Genomic DNA, 22,652 nt, shown 5'->3' on the forward strand with positions numbered 1-22,652 from the left:
TTTTTTAACCATCGTTTTCTGGCGCACTGTTCCTTTTTATCGAAATACTTTTCTATTCTTTTTTATAGCAGTAATTATATTTAATCGCATATGGCGGTACGGTTACACAGTTTCTCTGCATTAATGCAACCGCGCCTCTGATATAATTAAAATTTTTGCGAATACCATTAATTACGCATATTTCACCTCCATCAAAAGTTAGAACGGTATCGGTCTGTGTAATTTTAATCGACGCGCGAAAGCTGCTACAATGTATACACGCGAAATAATTGCGATAACTATCGGGAAGCGTGCATTATTCAGATAGTTAATGAAATTTTCTCCCTGAAACGGTGACGCTATTCACTTTGAGGTAAATCAGAATTAAAATATCGTCGTGTTACAGTCGAGGAAAATGGTCTGCAATTGCGATGATAACGCGGTTACACAGCAATAACGATAATCCACGCTAGTTCCTATTATTGGCCAACTTCTCGTTAAAATCCATAATACAATTTAAATAATACATAATTTTCATTGTATTATAACCTCAATTACCCCGATTACGTCCACGGTGTATCAGAAATTCCAATTTCAAATTCGAGGCTGAAAATTAATCACTCTGACGTCCATAAAAGGTGTATCAAATTTACTTTCTATGTTCTTTCTACAAAACTTGTAAATCAATTGTCACAACGACTTGTGTATATAATTTGCCTTCTCCAGAAGGAATTACAGTCAACTTGGAGCATCAGCACAGCGTGCTCCAGATTGATTCGATCGTCCATCTAACGAACAACAATATCGATCTATTGCTCGTCGTCGATCAACCGAGTCCGTGATTGCACGACGATAAGCGTACCACTAGGTTTCGACAAGTAGACGTACCGTCGCAGATGAACAGTCGATCTCGACGTCGAAGAGGGAAACGCTGATAATACGAGAACGGATGACACGTCGCGTATATTTTGCATTTTATGCGGACGCTGCCACCGTGACGCACTTGCCTCAGCTCATTGCGAACACTCGTATGTACATGCCGCAAGACGTTCCATTCGCAATATTTTAAAAAATCCACTCCGCTGGATCGTGGCCTGGTGCATTTGCATTTCCTTAAATTGGCCTTGTTTCGCTCCTGCGTACCACGTCGACGTCCGCTCGAGAATTATGCCCGACCGGCAATCGCTATCTGGCGCGAGCTAATGTTCCCAATCGCAAGATTCAATTCAATCCGTGTAACAAGTCGTGCCTCATGGATTTAACGACGGGACGCGCTACCAGCTGCGAATGGGCTCCGTTGCGATTCAATGAGAACGTACGACCGCCGGCGAGAAATTAGAAATGACTGCCCTCCTTCGACGATATAGTTTTATCCTCTACATCCAACAGTCCCCATGCGCCGGATGCACAGTTTCATTTATCGTTGTTTTCGCGAACGTAACGATCTACGGGGCACGCGAGCGAGAAGGAAACGCAAACAGCGTTCCGTGAGATTGCTCGACGGTCTAAAAATTCCGGATCCAGTTCAAATACCTTTTCGACTGGATACGGAAGTCCGTTTGCGCCCTCCCGCGTAACGCGAACGCCCCGCGTTTTCAGCTGACACCCTCCGTTCTCGTTTCTCCTCGTCTCTTTTTTTTTTTTTTCTTTTGCTTTACGACCGGTATTAACGTCGCCTCTATGAGAACGTATCGCGAATTGGCGGACGCTTAAGACAATAGAGCAAAGTTACTTCTGGGAAATGTTTTGGCTTAAAGCTCGCGGGGGAAAAAGCTGGGGGACAATAAACTCTCGCGCTTCCTGTTTCCCTCGAAAGCTTACGGTTTGACTTTCGCGCTACCAACTGTATAAAGCCGCCAGCCGAGTGGGGGACTAAGTGTTTTACTCTGTTATCCTCTTACTTTTCGCGCAGCCGTTTCCACGCTCGTGGCCATCGCGGGACGTCATTTTATCCGCGATATTTCCGCGTGTACATCTTTGAAACGACCACCGCCGCCAGGATGCGGTGCGCGGATATACCCGGAATACATCACGTCGCCGGACGCCAGGCGAAATCCACTTCCACCGGCTCGAGTTGGAGCACGCTCGGTTTTTATTGCGCGGATACGTTTTAATCCGATTAATCGCTCGACACGCAAATTTCCCAAACTCCGTCTAATGACGTCGATACGTCCGAACGAGGCCACGGGTCCGCCAGTCGATTCGAATGGCACGAAACCCGCTGTGCCCGTCGAAACTACAGGGGAACTCGAAAGGGGCCACTCGATAAGTTGATGGAACGAGGCATGAAAGCGAGCGGTATCGCTTTACGATATTCCTACGGACGGCAGGTGATCTCGTACTTTAAAACACCATATTCGAGGCCCCTGTGCTCGCGTTTAACGCGTAACCCTTGCCCTCTCTCTCCCTCTCTCTCCTTCTGTATTTACATCTTTTCAAGTGGTCGAAAACGTTCTATACGGCTCCGTAATTAACGACGACACGGCACGTAAAGCGGCTAATAAAAAACTAGCCGCTGGCTTCCAGCGACGCGACGCTGGGACGACGTAACCCCCGACTGGGTGTCGCCGTGTATTTCTCTTTCACCTGCTCGTTGCGTCGGTCTCTCGAGTGGCGTGTACACTTCGCCGTTAAAGGGGAAACGCGTAGACAGGGCGCGAGCGTTCGCAGAAACTCGGAAAGTTTCCGCGCGGTAGGAACGCGGTCCTCGTCGGCCCTTGTCAACTTTAAATGCCTCGATACCCTTTCTTCGTCGCGACGCGCGTGCATCCCTTCGCGCGACAGGCTTCCGTTGTGGATGGACGGCGGAATGGAACGGTTACGGGGGGTGGCTTCTCCCTTCGAAGAGGTACACGCGTGGAAATAGCAGGCGAGCCACATTTGCATCTTGAAATCCGTTGTGATCCGAGAGTGGCGGAGGACGAGCGTTGACACGATGTAGTCGGAATTTACTCGAGATAAGTAGACAAATACCGGGCTCTATTCGCCTTCGTGTATCTACGTGCGTCGCCACGGAAGATCGGGACTACATCCGTATCGATTGCCACGGCTCGGAACGTCGTAATGCTGTTCCGACGAATTAGCACGCTGACGCTTGCCTGCCTTCGCAAATACCTTAGACGCTGATTAGAGAGACGCAGCTGCGTGGGGTTAAATACACGGCCGTTTCACTCTAATTACACGACGTTTCCAATTCCGCGGATAGACTCCGTTGTGCCACGCGCAGACGACGCGTTCACCGCGGGATTCTTCTCGTTCGGGTTCGACGCTGATCAGCCGTCGCGAATGAACGTCGACGTTGATTCGTTTTTATCAAAGGTTCGTCGGCTCGAATGATCAGCCCGCTTGATTGATACAGTTCGCGGCGTTGTTCCGATATTACGACCGGCGAACGGCGAAAACAATGCAGCGGCGATGTTTGCGTTGCGCTTTTATCAATTTTCTATACACAGGTTATTCGCCCGTTCCTCTGTTCGACTCCCGCGTCACGCTACATTTAACAATTACATCTTGATTCGCGAGCTGTCTGTCGAACCGGAAATGAGAAACGAAGGTAACCGACCTTCTTTCCCTCTGGGTGATAGCTACTGTTTTTCGAACACGCTCACCTCCGATCCGTTAGAGGGATAATCCTTTTGTTTCGATGAATATTTATTGAAATTATCGCGCACAGTGTATCGCACGCGCGTTCAGATATCTCCAGCGGCGGGGTTAATGACTTTCAACTAATTGAAAACAAAGGGCTGTCCGGCTTTTGCGGCGCAGTATCGATAACCGAGTGCTTCGAATCCGTTTTTCTCAGCTGTTTGTGGCGCGAGGGCCATGAAAGATAAGTATCCTATAATTTCGTGATCGAATCACGTTCGTCATCGTTTGCGCGGCAAATTACGGCAGATCGATCAACGCGGAGAAGACGGTGGGAATTATTTCGCGATCCATCACTCGCAGTTGGGGAAAGTCGCGTGTCGAGTTTAACGCGTTCAGTGCCGGGCCGAGAATCAGGCCTTCGATCGAGATGGCCTGCGCGCGTTTCCTTGGGAAATGGATAAGCGCTGGCGACCAGGTCCGCTGTGTACAAAATTGAATATTTCTAGCAAACCGGTGGCGAGTTTACCATTCACGTCACACGCACCACCGATCCTTAACCGCCGCGAAACCGAAACGCGCGCGTTTCCTTGCAGCGTCTGGAGAATCTATAAAATCAACTTTTTACTCGACCGAGGACATCGCCAGAGCCTCGCGTAACGATGTACATTCCCGTTGTCCAGGCTCGTGTACACGACCGTGCACGATCGGCCCGCGGGTACACAGGTTGACGAAATTTCCACGATACGGCGCGAAGTTTCGAGGGAATTTAAAATTCCGCTGACGCCGCCGCTCTATTCACGTGTACGTTATGTGTTGGTACAGGTGCAGAAAGGGAGAGGAAGCCCGTGGCACATATACGCGTACTGTCACGTATCCGGGGGCCAGATAGAAGGGTGAATTTGACGTTGGCCATTGCGAAGGTTATTCCACCCCCGGCGCTACCACCGCCGCCAGGCTCCGACTCGTATCTGCTCAATCAATGAGGGTTGGCAGACTGTTACGGGGTTATGAAATACCGTGCCGGGGACGTGGTAGTTTTCTCCAACTGCCGAGAAGCACGAGAGAGGGGGGAGGCCCGCGCGGAGCAGAGAAATCTTACCCCCTATTCCGCACTTCCCGAGAATACCCGTGATTCCTGGCTTGTAGCTGGCGATTCTTCGAAATACCCCGTCGGCGATCTATCCTGGCGATTCGACGCTTTTCCGTGAGCCACGATATCGTGGATGCTAGTTACGCAATCGTTTCTGAGTGGGGATATTCGCTTGTTCGACGAAAGTATCGACCGTGACTGGTTGTACATTATTTTGGATATCGTATAGAAACATAGCGTTTATAATTTCGCACAAAGGCTTGCGTTTTAAGTTTAGCGTTATAAATACTGGACGAAATAAATTTTCGATTGGAAGCTCGATTACTCCGTAGTGGTAGAAGAAACAAATTTCGTCTGAGCTTGGCATCGATTTTCCTCGCGCTGAGAACGATTCTCTAAAGACGGTGGAGGTTTGCTTAGAGCCGACGGTGGCGTTAGGCGTTCGCAAACGAGCATCTCGCAGAGGAGTCTTTAATATCGCCGAATATTGCCTCGACGAAAGGAGAAGGAGAAACGGGGACGTGGAAGCGGTCGCCCCGAGCCGCGGCCGAGTCAACCGGATTACATTTTCCCCGGCGCTCCTCTCTCGCTCGACGCCGCTTTCAAATTACGAATCGCCCTCGAGCGTTGGAACTTTTCGCGCCCTGACCGCTCGTAAATTCGCGCTTTTTATTTTCCGCAGCCTCGAAAAGCACGGGCCAACGGCGGATCGATCGCGCGTGAAGCCGGGGCTCCTTCCGGGACGTTCGTTAGCCAGGGAAATAAGATCTTCCTGTGCCCGCGTAGGAAGATGGGAAATGGCCGTGGCGCGTACCAGCATCGACGCCGCGCGGACAGTTAATTTATGAAACCGGTATCGATCGTATCGCTCGCCATTCAACGACTCGTGAAGGAACAGCCCCGGGTGGGAAGAGAAAGGCAGCAGCGGCGGGCGGTGACAAAAAATAGGCGGACTTGAGAACCGGGTTACACGGGGTTATATAGCGTGACTGCGTCGATGTACCCTGCGCCACCTCTGCGAAGGGGAGCGGACGATTTTTCACGCAGATAAAAGTTCCGAGTAAAAAATCAACCGGCTGCCCCGGTGTGTATACTCGACGCGAATGGCCGTGGAAGATATCCGTGTGCACGCCCGGTGGCAGGATTCGCCCATTTCCTCTTCGCTCGAGTTCCACGGGAAAACCGCCTGGGCTTGAGAAAACGTGGAACGAATATTGTTTCGCGTGCGTTAGGCATGCGCCCTGACGGGGCTCGATACAATTTGATCGCTCCGCTGAAATTCTATGCGGATTACTCTTCGATCCTCCCTTCTTCTTTCAGGCTGCGAGATTGCGAGAACAGGAATTGTTTCATTTCGCCGGGAGAATACTTTCGACAGTGGAAGCTGTGATCCTCCCTTTCTCATCGTCAAATGACGCGCCTCGTTTGACGCGGAAGCTCGCAGCCTCGAGGAATTCGCCAGGTACGACGACGAGAAACAGTTTGAGTAGATCAGAATGCCGCGCTGTACGTCTTCATTGGTCGAAGTGGTGAAAAAAATCGCAAGATCGATAGCACGTTTGCGCGCAACAACCGTCGGATATATTTACAACGGCGATCCGTCGAAAAATTTCATTTACCTCTTAATTTCACGGTGGTTGACAGGGTTTTAATAGGCTGACAGGGCGGTGTTTAAACACGGCCGTCCAAACACAAGCATATTTCTCTTTCGGCGGCGGGGTGACGTTTAAACTCCGCTCGCTCGCAACGCGCTAAAATCAAGCAAACGTGTCCCTGACAGTCATTTAACACCGGTTGAAATAAACGCGACGTACGACGCGGGGCGAAATAATTAAAAGGGCGATTACTCGGGCCATAAAGCAAATGGATCGCCGCCGTGCGGGATCTGTATTGTGTCACGCTAACTTTAACGATGTCCTCCTACCGGGGAAATATCGATTCCATAGAGTGGGCGGGAAAGTCGCCCACCCGTTTGAAATTATTACGTATCCTAAAAGATACAGAGTGGCGGGCGTACGCGTCCCCTTTCTGATTTATAGCTAGCTGTCCGCCATTAGTTCCCTTACGATTACGGGTTGACCCACGCGAGCTTTTCCAAATGGCCGGGTTACACTTTTCGCGATGTTGCTTAAAATTCCCGACGAGTACGCGAGTGGAGTTGCGTGAACAGCGATTCGTTAGCGTTTCGCGTTTTACGTGTCGCTGATAAACGTTTAATAAATCTATCCGATGTAACGATGATAAAGTAACGTTCAGAGAATGGCGAATTCTATTCATCTTGCGGAATATCGGGACGCGGCGTCAGGGGGATGAGGTATCCGCACGGTGGATTCGAGTTTTCGAATACGAAATCACTACACTCGCGAAACTTGGCTCGGCCGCAATGATATTCGAGTTTTCAACTCAATAAGCGCTTGATTAAAATGTCCCCTCGCCCTTCTTTCGTCCCATTCCTTTTCCGTTCGTCTCCGTCCGTTTCCTTCGCCACGGCCGCTGTCGAGGCGGTGCCAGTAATTTGAAAATGAGACGCGCCTCCGCGAAACTTTTCAATACGACGCTACGTCCCCGGCGTTGTTGTTCTTCTTGTTCTCCTTTACCTAGCCGCCTCTGTACCCCGGTGGCACCGTCGCCGCCGGTGCTGCTGCGTTGTTGTTCTTCTTCTCGTACCGCGTTGCGCTTCCGCTACTTGTTTTTCCCTCAGCCAGGCTGGGAAAGTCATGGAAAAGGTAACCGCGCCACCGCGTCCCCCTTTTCTCGCCGGTGTCTACCGGCTACGCTCGCATAAACACCGTTATACTCCCCTTTACGCGACGACCTTTTAATGAATATTTTCGAGGCTTTGTAATCTCCGCGGGAGAGAAATTACGCGGTCATTGTTTCGCGCTTCTTTTCGTCATTAAGACGAAGAACGCCGTGAAATTATGGCTAAGAAGAACGCGACAGGGTACGCGGTTAAGAAATTTCTTACGCAACTCGTAGGGTAATCGAGTTTTTAATGAACCTTCGCCTCGCATAATAGTGATTGTTGCGTCGACCGTTAATCGGACGTTATTTTTATAAAAATTCGTGAATCGTTGAACATTACGATCGTTTGTTCGCGACGAGCGTGCCCTCCCCTATTGTTTAACAAATTGCGTTTCACGTTTCACTGGCGCCTCATAAGCGTCGACAATGTGAATTAACACGATGTAGCCGAAATATACTCGGTTTAAAACATCATTAGGGGACGGTCTCTGATTGCTTAATGGACCGTTCGCAATTATGACTGGCTGTCAGAGTCAGGTCGAAATAGCGCACAGCTGATCGGCGTCGTAAAGCCTCGATCGAACGAAATATCGACGTCGTCGACCACGATATTCCTCTCTGACCGAAACAATTCTTTTTCCCTTTTTTTTCCCCCCCGTTTCAGCCGACAGCGCACGAAATTGCCGTTTAATTTCGCGCGCGGCGCGGTGATAATTCGCATTTTTTCGACGTGTCAAAAAAATTCGAGGCACGCGGCCGAACGGGTGACCGCGGGACGCGGTATTTTCGTCGCGATGCTCGTGATTGACGCTGGTCGAGCTTTCGTCCGCGATATTGTAACAATCACGTCGCCGTTTGTCGCGACCAGATGATCGCCCCGCGTTCGACGAAACAATTTCCCCTCCGGCGCGAAGAATAATTCAAAGGTCCCGCGCGCGAGTGAAATTTATGCGTTATTTCATTTTGATAAGGACAGCACGAGGAATTACGGGAACGACGCGGAAATGCGAGCAACGCGAGCATCGAATTATTAAAGAGCGGCCGCCGGTATGCAGGCCAGACGGGGCAGAGAGTGAGAGCGAGAGAGGGCGAGTGAGAAAGAAACAGAGGGCGAAGAGGGTGAGGATAAAAAAGAGAGGCGTGAAATTAAAATAATGCATTACCTATGTCGCCAGCTCTTTTCTCTGAAGCTTCTTCGCGCGTCGCGCCGCATAGCTTGCATTTATTACGCGCATTGTTGTGCGGCCTATGCAGCGAGAGGGTCGTGCTTTCGCGCGCGTTAAGTGCAGAACCGGGCCGCCCTGGTAAATAAAAGCTTTTCACGGGGAACTATTATGCAAATTTTGTTTGAAGGATACTTACCTGTTGTCTGTGTGTCCCTCGCGCCTCGCTGACGGGGTGACCCGGAAACGGAAATTCGCGAATCCGCTGGAAGTAGAACGCGCTTTAGCGCGACGGGGGGGTAGACGATTACGGTCAATTGGATTCTCCGTGCGAAACGGTGCACCACTTCATCGATTTATCGACGCGACGACGATGAGAAAGCGTTTCGAGTAGAAGAAATTCAGATTTGAGATGGTGATGATGATCTCTATGTTAATTTGTGACGCGCGTTAGCGACAATGGGCGAGAATAGAAGGCTCCCAATGGATTCAGTCGGCGCGCAATAAAGTTGTCGCGGTTTAACAGCGCGAGCCTGACAGATTCGACGCAACAGGTTCGCGTTTGACAGATCTCGGCAATTAATGCCTGTCTAGCATGATCCATTCGCGGCGGTAAAAAGCGAGCCGAGGCGGTCTGATAATTCGAAGGAACCGAACGATTGTTTGCAAATCGCGCGATCGATAGGCCCGCACGGTTAATTACATCGTCCAGGAAACGATTAATCATCGCACGACGGGGGGAGGAGAAATCGCGTGCGAGCTTTCCCCGCCGACACGACGGTTTCTCTGTTCTTATTTGTCCTGGCTGCGCCCTGCCACCCCCGTCTGAATGGTGGCTGATACGGATGACTGGCTTTCAAAAATGTTCTCCATAGAGCGGAACTTGCGCCGGGGAGACTCTTCTATCGCGGAGACGATCCATCACGGTGCTCTTCTTCGCGACAACTCCCTCCTACCGGCGGAGTCGATGCGCGAGCGTAATAAAATCCGAGTCAATTAACGGTACGTCCTAGGACGCCATTAATAATTCCGCAAGCTCCGCTCGTGCTCCTCGGAATCCGCCAGTGGAGGGAGTCGAGCGTTGGCGCGACCAACGCGAACTGGAGTGAGAACGGGTCAGAGACGCGAGGAGGACAGCGTGGCTCGAGGGTGGAACGTTTATCTGGTCATGCTGACTTAACGATCACTTGCTCCTCGAGCGGTGAAATCATCGGAATCTCTATTTTCCCCGAGAATGACTCTTAACAAAATGGAATTTGTTAAGAGAAGTGTAACTCGCGTAGACGATCGTGAAAAGAAAAAAGAGGCGAGAGGTAACTTGGAGCCGCTGGATGGTCGTTAAAGTTCTGAAGGATGCTATCTTCGAAATGGAACGCTTACCATGTACTTAGAGAAGAAAAGAAAATGAAGCACCCGATGGTCTTTGGATACAGATGGCCACGCGCGCTTGGAAGTTTTACAAACTAAATTGCTCGAGACCTCTCTGGTCCTTTCAAGGCTCTTAAACATTAAGAACCCTTCGTTTCAATGTTCCGTACGTGTTCGCGAAGTTTGACGTAGTTCTCCGCGGGGCGTTCCGTGTAAGTGGCTCGGATTTAACGCGACCCGCGAAATTCCGTCGGACCACCGAGCCGGAGGCGAACAAAACCGAGCAACGCCAATAAGCGCAATTTAATTTCAACGATACAATGGGGCGCTCTTATCATCCGCGTTGAATGCGTAGTTGCTCGTGCAGTAGACTGCTTAAAGGAAACGCAGAGACAATGCGCGTAGCGGAGGTATTAAAGCTCCGCCGAGTGAAAGAGCTACTTCACTCGCAGTGGAATATGACCGGCATTGATCCGGCAGCGGAAGGTCGGCCCCGACGACGACGGGAAAAGGGAAAAAGAACGGCTAGAAATGTAAGCAAATAGTCGTCTTTCGAAAGGATAGCAGTAGTATACCTGTGTAACCTCTTCTCGTGGGCCCTGCAGCCCTGCAGTCGCCCACGTGTCCCAGTCCTCCTCCACCCTTTCCGCCGTCTTCAGGCATTCGCTATGCAAAAAGTAGTCACGAGTCGTTACTCCCCGTGGACCTCGCCAGACCTTTCTTACGTCGATACGTGTATACATAAGTACGCACGTGTACGTACGAGAAGAAGATCCCTCTGTACGGCTGGTTTGCTCTTATTCGAAACCCAGGTATGTTTAATGGAGAGTGTACCCTCGTGAATTGCTCGATACGAATGTCGATGAAGGTAATTTAATTGTACCAGGTGCAAATCAGTGGGTTTCAGAGCTGATTTTAGGAATAGAATTAATTTAAGTTCCTCTGGTTTTTATTTATTATTAGTCACGACGCGTCTCGAATATCGCCGAGGCTGAACAAAGTCGATCGTGGAAAGGGCAAGGAGGCATTAGTAAATTGTCGAGGCACTGTTTTACACTTGGCCATGGTATTTGCGACGTCCTCCTTTATTGCGCGATACATTTTCCAGGATGTCGGCATAAATCCAGAAATATGGCGGCCGTCACGCTGTAACCAGCACAATACCACATACACTGGCTAAACTAGAAACGAGTCGTTTCATCTGATGTACGTTTTATCTCTTGCTAAATGGTTTCGCCCTCTCCGTTGCTCTTCCGTTTGTTTCGCGCCGGAGGAAATCGCGACCCGCCACCCCCGATCTTATTTTTTTTTACCGAGCGCGCGACAAGAAAGCGACGAGGCGCTTTCGAGTACTCGACTTCTCGTCGAGAAACGGACAATTACACGTCGCGGATTCCTTTTCCCCGCTTGTCTCATCGATCTCGGGACAGATTAGCGCGTAACGTAATACACAGAAGCACGAAAGTGAAGGGACGAAATCGCGCGAACCTCGAACCAACAGTTCGTTCGCGATTAAAACGAATCGATCGTCGATTCGAGGGAACGTTCGTTATCGGTTATCTATCCGCGGAACGTCTTCGAAATGGGACGCGGACGCTGCAAAACAACGTCAATTAGAGCAGCGGCGCGATGTTGATTGCTCTGACTCGGCGAGGCCGGGCGGTGGCAAAAACGTTTTAATTAATTCCGCTCACGGGACGGCAAGAAATAACGCCCCGGGTTACACTGATATTACTAACTTTACGCTCTGTAGCCAGCGAGTCCGAACGGGGGGCGTTTTATACGCGTCATAAAGAGTCACTCGGCAACGAAGGAAGTGTCCACGGCGCGAAACATTCGGCCACCGAGTTATTACGACCGCGGTAACTTCCGAACTTTACGATCGGGACGCAGGAGAGGAATTTTTCACCGGCTAGACGGGGAACACGGGCGGGGAAAACAGGCGGGCAACGGAGCCCTCCGCTCGCAACCTTCGTTGATCGCGCGTCCATCAAAAACCGGCTGGGCTGGTTCGAGCCTGGAATATTCAAGCCACGGAGTAACGGGCCTTTCAACGGGGGCATTAAGTTTTCTTTAAGATCTCGCGCGAGCGCGCTGCGGCTCACGAGGATGAACGGCTCCGGCGCGTGCTTTATTTCCCTCGTCTCGACCGCGTAACGAACGCTGCATAAAACTGGACGTTAATAAATCATTTACCAAGTTTCTGTACCCTGTACTCTTCCAGGCCAACCCTATTATTCCTCGTTTGGCTGCTCGCGCCTAGACGACCGTTGGACAGGCACGTTACACCCCCCGCCTCTGGTTCTCCGACGTTTCCCCTGCTACCAGCTGCTACCAGTCGCCCGCGGATGCCACTCGAGCGTTCCGGGTTTGAAAAACAAGAAAAGATTCGAAAATTCCCTTTCGCAGTGCCGCGCTTGCCAGTGGCCCCGTGCTCGCCACGCGAACAGTTGAAAAGCAACCCTCTGACGCGAAAACGCTTTTGTCCGGAACAAAAGCAGTTGCGCCGCTTGGCACGGAAGTGTTTTCCACCGCGGCCCAGAAAAAAGGGTTACGCGCGCGGCGCATCTGGACGGTGAGAGGCGCCTTCAAGAAGTAGCATTGTCGTTCGTTTGCGTCCGAATAACGCTGCTACGCGCTCCCGTTAGTGACCAACAAAAGCGGTCTTGTTGCTGGTAATTAACTGTTCCTCAGCGTACCGTGGGTGGAGAGGTTTCCCCCTCTGGTAAAAAGCCGCGCGCGCGAAACGACTCGTTTTCGCGTCGAGAGAATCGCGGGCCAGACCTTTTTCTTTTTTTTCTGCCGTTTCGCCTCTCCCCGTGAACCAACCGCGAACCAAGCGACGTCGCTGACTGTTCCTGGAGGAACTGTCGGCTAACGCACGTAGGAGGACAGACAATGCGTCGCTTATGCCGGGAGGGTCAATTCTCAGCGAGCTCTCTATTCATTGCGTCGCGTCGCGCTGAAAGCGTCGCTGCCCAGCGATCGTTCTTTAAAAGTTCCATCCTGAAATACGCCGAGACCTGTCCCGTTTCTTCACGGGAATAGGTCGGTTCGACGCGGCCATTTCTCGTATCGGAACGATGAATTTGTCAGCCGGTAATTTCGAAAGAGTCGCCAGGCTAAATCTTCCCTTGGCTCGTTTCTTGTCGATGGAATCGAACCAGTCGACCATCCTACGGACTTTTGCTCGTCTTTCTGCCTCTCTTCCTCTGACTTGCGATGTTTTCCCAGCGATGTTTCTACGCTGGAATAGTGGAGCACAAAAATATAGAAGTATTTTAGAAGACCTCGAGAAGCATGTACGCTGGGGATGTGGACAAGGTGTTGACTTACGTAAATCGTTCAACCAAACGGTTGTCGACAGTGGCTAGCATTGATAGTGGCGATAAGCGAGAACTTCGAAATTACTTCGATTCTTGCATCGAAGATTAACGCGAGGATCTGGCATCCGTGTATACTCGAAAATTTAAGAGGAAACTGCAGTTTTTGGAGCGAATAGATAACGACCTCGATTGCCAGACGACGCTAGGTCTACGCTGAGCGCTGTCGGTTAGTCTGTTCCTCCTGTGATCGCCGTTCCTCAAAAGTTTCACAGGCGGAGACCCCTTTTACGTCACGCTTCGTTGCCTCGCATCGAGGTAGTTAATTAAAAAAAACTCTCTTACCGGAACTAAGTATCAGTGTACACTGAACTAGACGCAGAAGTTTGCTATTTATCATGTCGCTTAATTTGCAAAATTTTTACTGGAATTATTGAATCGCTTGTTACCTTGATAACTCAAGATTGACTTGGTAAAGTGGTTAGCTAAATCTTATACTAAATCAAATTAGTGGATTATAGAGAATTATAATGCGTTCAGTTACTGGAAGCGTTAAATGCTAATGCGCTTCGCGTAACAAAGTTTCGTTTCAAATTGGAAGTAGCCAGGTTTCAGAGCGATAGCCAGTGAAGGCGAACGTCGCGACGTTTTTCACGCCAGATTATTCAGCGACGCGGTCGCAGACACAGCGGCTACCACCGACGTCGGTTTTTATAAACAACGAGGTCCAAAAATCAGCGCCACAACGAGCGATTGCCAGACAAAATTGTTCGAAGACAGTCCGCGTCTTCGTTAATAACGTGGACGGTTGAAGAGGCGCGTGCTGAAAATTCCCAAGTCCCTTCCGACTTATCCCTCGCTATAAAAGGGATATCGCCTCTCGTAAAAAGCTCTCGAATGGTTATTTCGCGCGACAGGGGAACGTGGCGTCTGTGCGTCAAAAAAGGTTACATCAGAAGAGCGAAACTGCTGACGCGTTTGTGCGTCGGTGAAATCTCGAAATTATATAGACGCGTATCGTGGATGACATCCTATGTTTTTTAAAAAGTTCAGCCCGGGGCATAATTAATTTCGCTCATGCGTGAAGTCCACGCGTGTATATTAAATTAAATTAGAATTCTGCCAAAAGGAGCAATATCTTTGAACACGATGCCCGTTCGTTACCTGGAAAATAGGGAGCGGAGGGAAATATTTTAATTAATATCAAGCATGTACGTTGTAAAATATTAACGAATGCACTTAGTGACGGGAAATGAAATTACGCGTATCGTGAGGCTAGTATGTTCTTGGGTAGTTCGTTTTTCTTTATGGAAAAAAGATACAAGACTGACGATCGATAAAGATTTATAGGGGCGATATATACCGCGTGGCTCGCTTTATAGCGGCTCGCGGCAGTTCATTCGCTGCGTGAATGCGAACGAAATAAGGGAAGCAAACGGCGGTCGGAAGAAACCGACGTGGCGTGGATCTTAAGGAAAGTCGAAAACCGTCCGAAACAGTCGGCCAGTGTATACCGAAGAACGGAGAACTTGAACTGCGGGTGGGTGAGCGGAACGAGGGTGGAAGGAGATGAATAAAGAGAGAGAGCGCGCGCATGACCGCGCGACGACATAAATCCTCAGCTTTTAAACGGATTTATGAGCCAGAAAGGAGAACGTGGGCGGGGGAAATAAAAGAGGTCGGGAAAAGAATGAAAAACCGTGGAAGAGGGTGGAAACGAGAGAGAAATAACGGATAAGGAGAGAGGCGAGAATTTTTGCGAATCTCCGTTGCGCACTGGCCTCGACAGACTGGTCGAGCGTGACACCTGCGTCTCGTGAATCTTATTAAATTTTGAAATGGTTCCGCGTGGCTTGTCAGCCTGGCTGGCTGCTCCTCTATTCCGCAGCGCAGCACCCCTAAACGAGAGCCGATACGTGCATTCATAGACGCGAGGGGGGAGACGGACAGGTGCGCGTACACACGAAGGATGCCGCGTCTATTGTAGAGGACACGCTCGGAAGCCTGCAGGCGCAGCTTTAACAGCTGGATTACACGAGCTGAGCCAATGATTAATCAAACACTCCGATGTGCAACGTAGTAACAATGCACGGCTCGCCGCTCAGGTGCCATTAGACGTAGGGGTTGCGGCCTCACGGTTAACCTGTGATTAACCATGTATCCGGATAAACAGAGTCCCGCTGGCCGTGGACCAACTTCAAGACGATTCGAGAATCGAACCATCGCGGGATTAAAGGGGATGATCCTTTTCGCGGTTTAAACGCGCGCCACAACGGTGGTACGCGCGTTGTTGGTGTTTCCGCGATATTAACCGAGAGGTATAACGCTTGCCTCGAGCAAACTGGAAATACCGCGTAATCAGGAAATTTAAGGGACTGCTGGGCTTAGCAGTGGCCAGGACGGAGTTCGTTGGAGAAGGTCGACGGGGGAATCGATTCCCGTGTGTAGGCGACAGGTCCGGCGTTATTTAGTATTCTTGCGGGTTCGGTTAACTTTTAGATGGGACATCTCGTGGGGTGACTGGAGGGAATCGTGAATGGGAAGGATATCGCTACGAGCGGGAGAAGCGAATCGAAGTTCGACGAAGTTCGCGCGTCTGTACGCGTTTAAAAGTGAATGATTCGAGTGAAAGACGCGCGTCAAGTTTTCCCGCGACCCGCGACCGACTAACTGCGCAAACGAACTGCGGCTTCGCGGGCTGCGGAATGCACGGAGCAGCTACAAAGCACTCGAGAAGTGTCTTTTAAAGTTTTGAAGAGCGTCTGGAGCGTCTCGTTTAATTGTAAGCGATGCGGCGATAAGCCGATCCCCGCGTCGTTTTGCCATCAAAATGTTTCCCAGCGATATTGAAGAGCGTTCATTGTTTCACGTAACCATTGCGGCCCGAAACTTTGCAGCTTGTTACAAATAATTAACGCGAATTTCTCTCTACGCCCCGGCGAACTTGCGCGATAGCGCGTATCACGGTATCGTTTAATTGACAGGGGATCATCGACCTTAAATGATGTTACAGTAACATCGCTGCAGCTTATTATATACTCGTTCATTGTCTTTCGTTCGTGCTTTGTAAGCGACACGCTTCAATTCCATTATAATATTGCAACAACGCTTTAATTATTCACGTGATTCACTAACGACGGGATAGCGTTAACGATCATTATCGGATATTGCAGTAATCCACAGGAAATTACTCTCTCAGACTGCATGATAAAATATTAACTCGTTCAAAGCTACGGATCCGGTGGCTGATGCCTATTAGCATAATCATACTATTTAAATGTATCGAGTTATTCTAAATCGAATTTTCAATTCGATTCCGCTCGCTGCTGTATGGATGATACACGCGTGCATAAAAATAGCGAAATTCAATGCTTACCACGCGGTTCCTCGAAATTACTCGTTAACTCGTAGATTTAAGTAAGAGACGAGGAAAATGTAGGGCGTTTCCAGTATCCCGATCGATAGACTCGCGGAAATCTGTCACTTCCCATACGGATACGGCCGACAGTCGCCTCGTCGAGCGTCCCTACGTAGAATCGAAGCGAATCTCCGCGATATTATAATCCGTGGGAAGGCAAGTTGGACACGGTCGACGGTGGAAAACGCATTACCGGCTGTCACGCGTGCACCGTTACCTCTGGCTTCTGGTCGGTTTAATAAACCACAGTTTCGCGTTAGGAGCGTCGTTTCGTTCATTGCCGGTGACGTTAGCCCGCAATGCCTTCGACGTCCGGTTTACGAGGAAATTAGTATTCCGCATCGCGGCGACTGCAGCCCGGTGTACAGACGCATTAGCCGATTCTATCCTCGACAGGAGTTTCGCACGCAATGACGAATGACGGCCAGCACTCGCGTCTCCGCGAATTCGTTCGCAACCAATTAACGCGTCCGCGTCACCTCGAGCATCCTTTATTCTCGACTTTTATCACAGTTTCGAGCGTGTACTTCGGTGTCTTCGAACCCTTCCAACAACGCCTCGTCGTCCGTTCGATTCGAACGATTTTACTAATTTCTCTGCGACCAATTACTCGAAACTATCGAGCCACTTAGTGTATTACCAAAAGTAGTTCCTCCCCCCTGGTAAGGGTAGATTTTTCGTCGAGGGAACTCCGTTAGGAATATCAAGCAGAATTTCATAAAAACTCGTTAAAGGATGGGGAGGGGTAGGTTGGGGCGAGGAGTGGACAGGGTGCGAGGCTACGAGACGAGAGAAGGTGAACTATCGCCAGTCTGGAAAGGAAAGTACCAGCAACTTACCAGCAAACAAGCCATGTTGTTATCGCCGATTACACCGGGGGAATATTTACCGTGATAAGCCAAGGGTAGCCGAGCGTTTTTTATATCAGGCTCGTTCATTGCTCGGAAGCAATTTGTTCAGCCTTTATGAATTCCGCAGGAAATTGAATAAGACCGGAAGTTACCGGTCTTTCGACGGGGATAGGATCCAAGACGTCGCGTTTCCCAATGCGTGTCTACCTCGCATCGATTTCCTTCGCCCTACCGCCCCTCTTTTCGCCACGTTTCTTAATTTTTCTAAACTTCGTTCAACGTCGCCCGTGCAAAATTCCATTATGAGGATTGGACAAGAACGACGAGTCAGAGGATGGAGGGACGATAAAAGTCGCCAGCGTAAAAGCACGGTATACGATTCGACCTAGTTCCATCCAGGCTCCTTTCCTCGAAGCGCGATGAATCAAACGAAATTATGCCATTGAATCGAGAGTAAGGTTTGTTTTGCGGGGTCCGGCGATTCGCTGGAATTTACGAAGCAGTGTATAAAAGTAAGAAGGGATTTTCGTGCGGGGTGGAAAGTCGTAAAAACGAAACGGCGACGGCCACCCTTCCCTCTCCTCGTCGTCCTCGGAGAGGAGGTCGCCGTAAATGTTTCTGCTAAGTTTCCCTCGGCGTCGAGCGAAAGTGAAAGCGTCAGGCGGGTACGCGCGCGCGCGCGCGCCGCCTCTATATTCTTTTCGACGGCGATTTGTCATCGGCTTTTTGCCGGCGCGCGCCCCGAGACGAAGAGAAATGTATGTAAATACGCTGCAGAAGATACAAGCGGCACTCGAGGAACGCTGAACTAATCTTCGCGACGCGGCACGTGTGATTTATGCCACCGGTAATGCTCGAAATATGGCGATAATGTTACCACCGCCGCGAGTATATTGTTATTTATTCGCAGCATCGAGAGGGGATGACGATTCTACCTACAATCTCTCCGACGCATCGAGCGTTGCGAGATGATTAAACGTCGCGGGGATTTAGACGCAGCTCGTCGACGGGCATTTAGCACGAGAGGGTGAAAAATTAGATTACACATTGCGGAGCGTGTCCTCAGCCCGAGAGATAAGGTTGTTTTAATTAATTTTTAAGCACCTTGTCGTTTCGTCTTTCCGATACAAATGGCGCAACTCCTTAAGTGCACCCTCTTTAGGTAAACACTCGTTACAAGTTACCTTTATTAACTCGCGCTAATGACTCTCGTTAAAACTACCTCGTCTCGTTGACTTAAAGTATTGTTACCTTTGCACGCGGGGCTCGTAAACACAGAGACGCGTTCGGTCATTAATTAGAGTAGGTTACCGGGGCTTATCGAAGGAATGCGAGCATTTTTACTGTCTCAGTGTTCGCTCGAATAATACACGAGAACTTTATAAATAGACGAAATATTTTCTTAGTAAAATATACATATAGAAAAACCGCGAAATTTAAGACGAAATTGAAGGGAACGTGTCGATCGGCAGCGAAATCGGCGCGGCGTTTAAAATTTTCATCGTCCAACGAATACGTCGGGAATATCTCGTTTATGGCTCGATTAATCCTTCCAATCTGCAGGTGACTCGCGGCTAGCGCGGTAACAATGGTCCGTGTTCATGGTCCATTCACGATTGTAACATCGACGCTGGGCCACGGCCGGCTCTATTTCCAGGACAAAAAAGAAGACGAATAGGCTCGACTATCTAGAGCAGAGATAGACACCGGACGCTTTCTCCCGGCGCACTCGAAACGAACACGAGTGACCTGACCGTAAAAAGTATCCGCCTATTGGACGCACGTGAGCGAGGCCTGATTTTCGTCCCTTTTGAATTTTATCGGGGTGATCGAGAAGGGCAATCGTACCGCGAGTGCGTTTTTTAGCTCGCGAGAACCGAGCACCGCCGATCGGCACTCCAGTCTCGACATTTTCCGCGCGCGCGATTCGCCTTTTTATTTTACGATCGCAAAAAAATTCGAGCGCACGAACCGAACGTACGTTTCCCAAGCGCAGAGGATTGTACGCGTGGCGTAAAATTTATCCGAGTTCGAAAATGATTCGCGATACTTTCGCCGATTCGTTACTCGCGAGCTTCCGGGCGATTAAAAGTAGAACGAATTAATTCTGTATTAATCACGCGTTTTGTCGTCGTGTCATTTTTCAACGACACATCCTGTACGAATATTTACCACATGTTTGATACAGGTATTGTATTAAAATTCGTCGAGCCATTTTCTCCGTGGACAATCGGAGCGCTCGTGTAAGGATTCCTAAAATTGCTGCGTATCGACTTAATGAAATGAATTTCCATAGCGACGCGTATCGCATCATGGAGATTAATTCGTGGAACACAAAAGCGATTGATCGAAACGCCGTGTTAGCCGTAAAGCTCGATCGGCACCTAATTAATTTTCGTCCGGTAATACGCGTCGAGACCGCCATCGATGGAATCTCGGCTGCTTACAACTAAAAATTCCATCGATATCGGCCCAGCTTTCCTGAACAGTCCGATTCGAATCAAATAAATCATCCGGAATTTCCTTTTGTTCAACGGTACCCAACCGGTTTGATACGGTTTTCTACTTAGAGCCAGAGTCGGAACACGTAGCGACGGGAAAGTTTGCGAGCAGCGGCGTGTCTTGGAGGAGGATGCGGGGGCGTAGTTGATGGTCAAAGCTTGTATTAATTACAACTGTCAGGATTGTGAGTACGCTGACTAGAGCAGAAGGTTGCTACTGTCGGCGGTGTTCCTTCCTGGTCTCGTTACATCGACCAGTGATTCTCAGCCTGTGTTCAGAAGCGATTCGTTTCATCGAGAAACCGTTGGCGTTTCTTCTTTTCGTTTGACAATTACTTCTGTTGTTCCGTTTACCAGAGATGAGAAATTACGTCGACAACCGTTCAACGGTAAAGATCCTATTCGGATTGGCCGTTTGCACGTATCGTTTGTTCGTCTTCTTGTTACGCTGTCAGCTTTTTTCCATTGCGAAAAGTATTTCGTATCGCGCAGCCAGTTTGGATGGTAGTTATTTTAATTAATTAGCTTTATTCCGCGCGTTGGGGGATGCAGCGCGCGCGGATAGCTTCGTTCTCGTCTGTTTTTGTTAACCAACGGCTCTCGATCGTATCCTAAACCGGGATCCCCTGCAATTAAAGTTTTTTTACTCTTTCCGACGTCCATCGAATCTCCCAGCAAAACTTTTCCGTTTGCTCGTTCGATCGGAATATCCAAATAAAAGTTGAACTAAAGGGGAACACCTTGGCCGTGGTTCGCGCGGGGTTGCGAATCCATTTGCAGCGTTCAAAGGACCCTCCACACTCGTCCGAACGTTTCCATCGGAATTTATAATAGAAACGTTACCCAATCGATTGTTATCCTTCGATGTGAAAAGTTATTTTTGCTAAGGTTCAACAACGCTGGGACCAAAGGTTTGATATAGGTATGTACACGTATATCAAGCGTACGCCGTGCTTCGACGTCGTTGCACGTTGCGCAACGAGACTAATGACTCGTTGGGGATTTTGTACACAACCAACGGCACTTAGCTCAGCCGTGGTCCCATTATTCGTTGTCAGTCTTCCATAATTTTGTCCGATTAACCGTCTCGACTTGACCGAGAAGCTGGCTGTAGAAGAAGAACGTTCAATTAATATCGAAACTTTCGGTAGGAATTATCTCAGAAAATCTTGAAACTCTATTTGCAGTGATAAATTCGTGAAATAATAAGCAGCTGTCTCGCTGATCGTAGAGACGCAGAATTCGCGTCGAATTACCCAGAGACGTGGGGATCGCAACGTGATTATTTATGACGGCGCGATAGCAGCGCTCCGCTATCTATGGAATCCGAGATACGTCGATATAGTACATTAGGAAATCGCGTAATCTGGCATGCATTAGCTCAAAATTGTATAGCGCGGTGGAAATTAGTCAGAGATCGCGGGATCCAGCTTTGAGCGGCTCGACGTCCGCCCCGTGATACCGGAAATAGTCTGAGACGGGTCCCACGACCGTGGCGTTCCACGGTTTAAGATTATCTGTCTGCGGAATAATCCGCGGCAGGTTTTGCGGTCTCGAACTTGGCAAGTTTGAGCTTCAAAGCGAGGGTCTAAGCCGTTCCGCGAACGAGTCAAGGTCCCAGGAACTTCGGGTGCATAGATATCCATAATTTTGGAGTTCATGCACACTTGTACGCTACCCCGCGGAACGTCACATCTAACCTGGTATAAAGCTGCAAACCCCGCGAACTACAATATGTCAAGGATTATTTCACTTAGAGCGTTCCACCGAATGTACTCTTGAATGGATGACGCAAAGGGTAGCCTGGAGAACAATAAATATTTTCTTATACAGGGTCGGAAGCTGTGCTCCTGTAGCGTAGAGCGCATCAATCATGGAAAGCTCTCCAATATTAAGCAGCCTGGGATAATCCATTACACCGTCTGTCCTACATAATAAAGACTTTATCGCGCTCCGTCTAGTTTCTCGTGCGCAGCACCCCGCGTTTACGTTACAGCTCCAGCTATTAACAGCAATCAATCCCATCTTCCTCGTAGATAACAGAACTAATCGGATGCAAGTTCTCTTTTTCTCTTTACTCTCTTTCGCAAAGATAAAGTTAGAGATAACCAAGTCCATGCAAGAATACTCACGAACAATTTGTTGGTTTCTCGAGGTCGCGGCTAAACCCTCCGCGCAGTAGTCCAGATTATTCCGTCGCTCCCGGTTTCATCCTGTGTCAAGTAATACACCCTGGTGTCAGCCACCGTCGACGCATAAAGCCGCATATCAACCACCTCGATAAGAAAGCGACGCAACCGGATTTAATATGACGTGTACCCTGTTCATTGCCACTGCTGTCTTCACTTTCCCACGTCTCTCCTCGCTCCTTCGACTCCGCTGTCTGTTCCCGCCAGCTCGATACACGCGCGCGTGCACGCGTGAAACGCGCCGCTGAATTTCGCGCCGATTTCCTTCCTTTCCACCCGTTCTCTCACGCGAGACCGCCGCGAAACTGGGATTTCAATAACCCCGCGTCTTCCAGCTTGCCTACCAGCGAGCTTGAGATTTTAATAACATCGTATTCCCGCCCATTACTCCCGCTCCCTCGTGCCCCGTGATCTTTTATCCCTCTCGAGGGCGCGCA

The 22,652-nt window shown here is 49.6% G+C and overlaps 1 long non-coding RNA gene across 3 annotated transcripts in view; it reads left to right on the plus strand.

Moving 5' to 3' along the window:
* Window positions 1-22,652, plus strand: part of LOC143425089 (uncharacterized) — a 76,556-nt gene that overhangs the window by 17,710 nt on the left and 36,194 nt on the right. The gene's annotated exons all lie outside the window — the stretch shown is intronic.

The sequence above is a fragment of the Xylocopa sonorina genome, chromosome 7 (genome assembly GCF_050948175.1).
Source record: "Xylocopa sonorina isolate GNS202 chromosome 7, iyXylSono1_principal, whole genome shotgun sequence".
NCBI classification, from domain to species: Eukaryota; Metazoa; Arthropoda; class Insecta; order Hymenoptera; family Apidae; genus Xylocopa; species Xylocopa sonorina.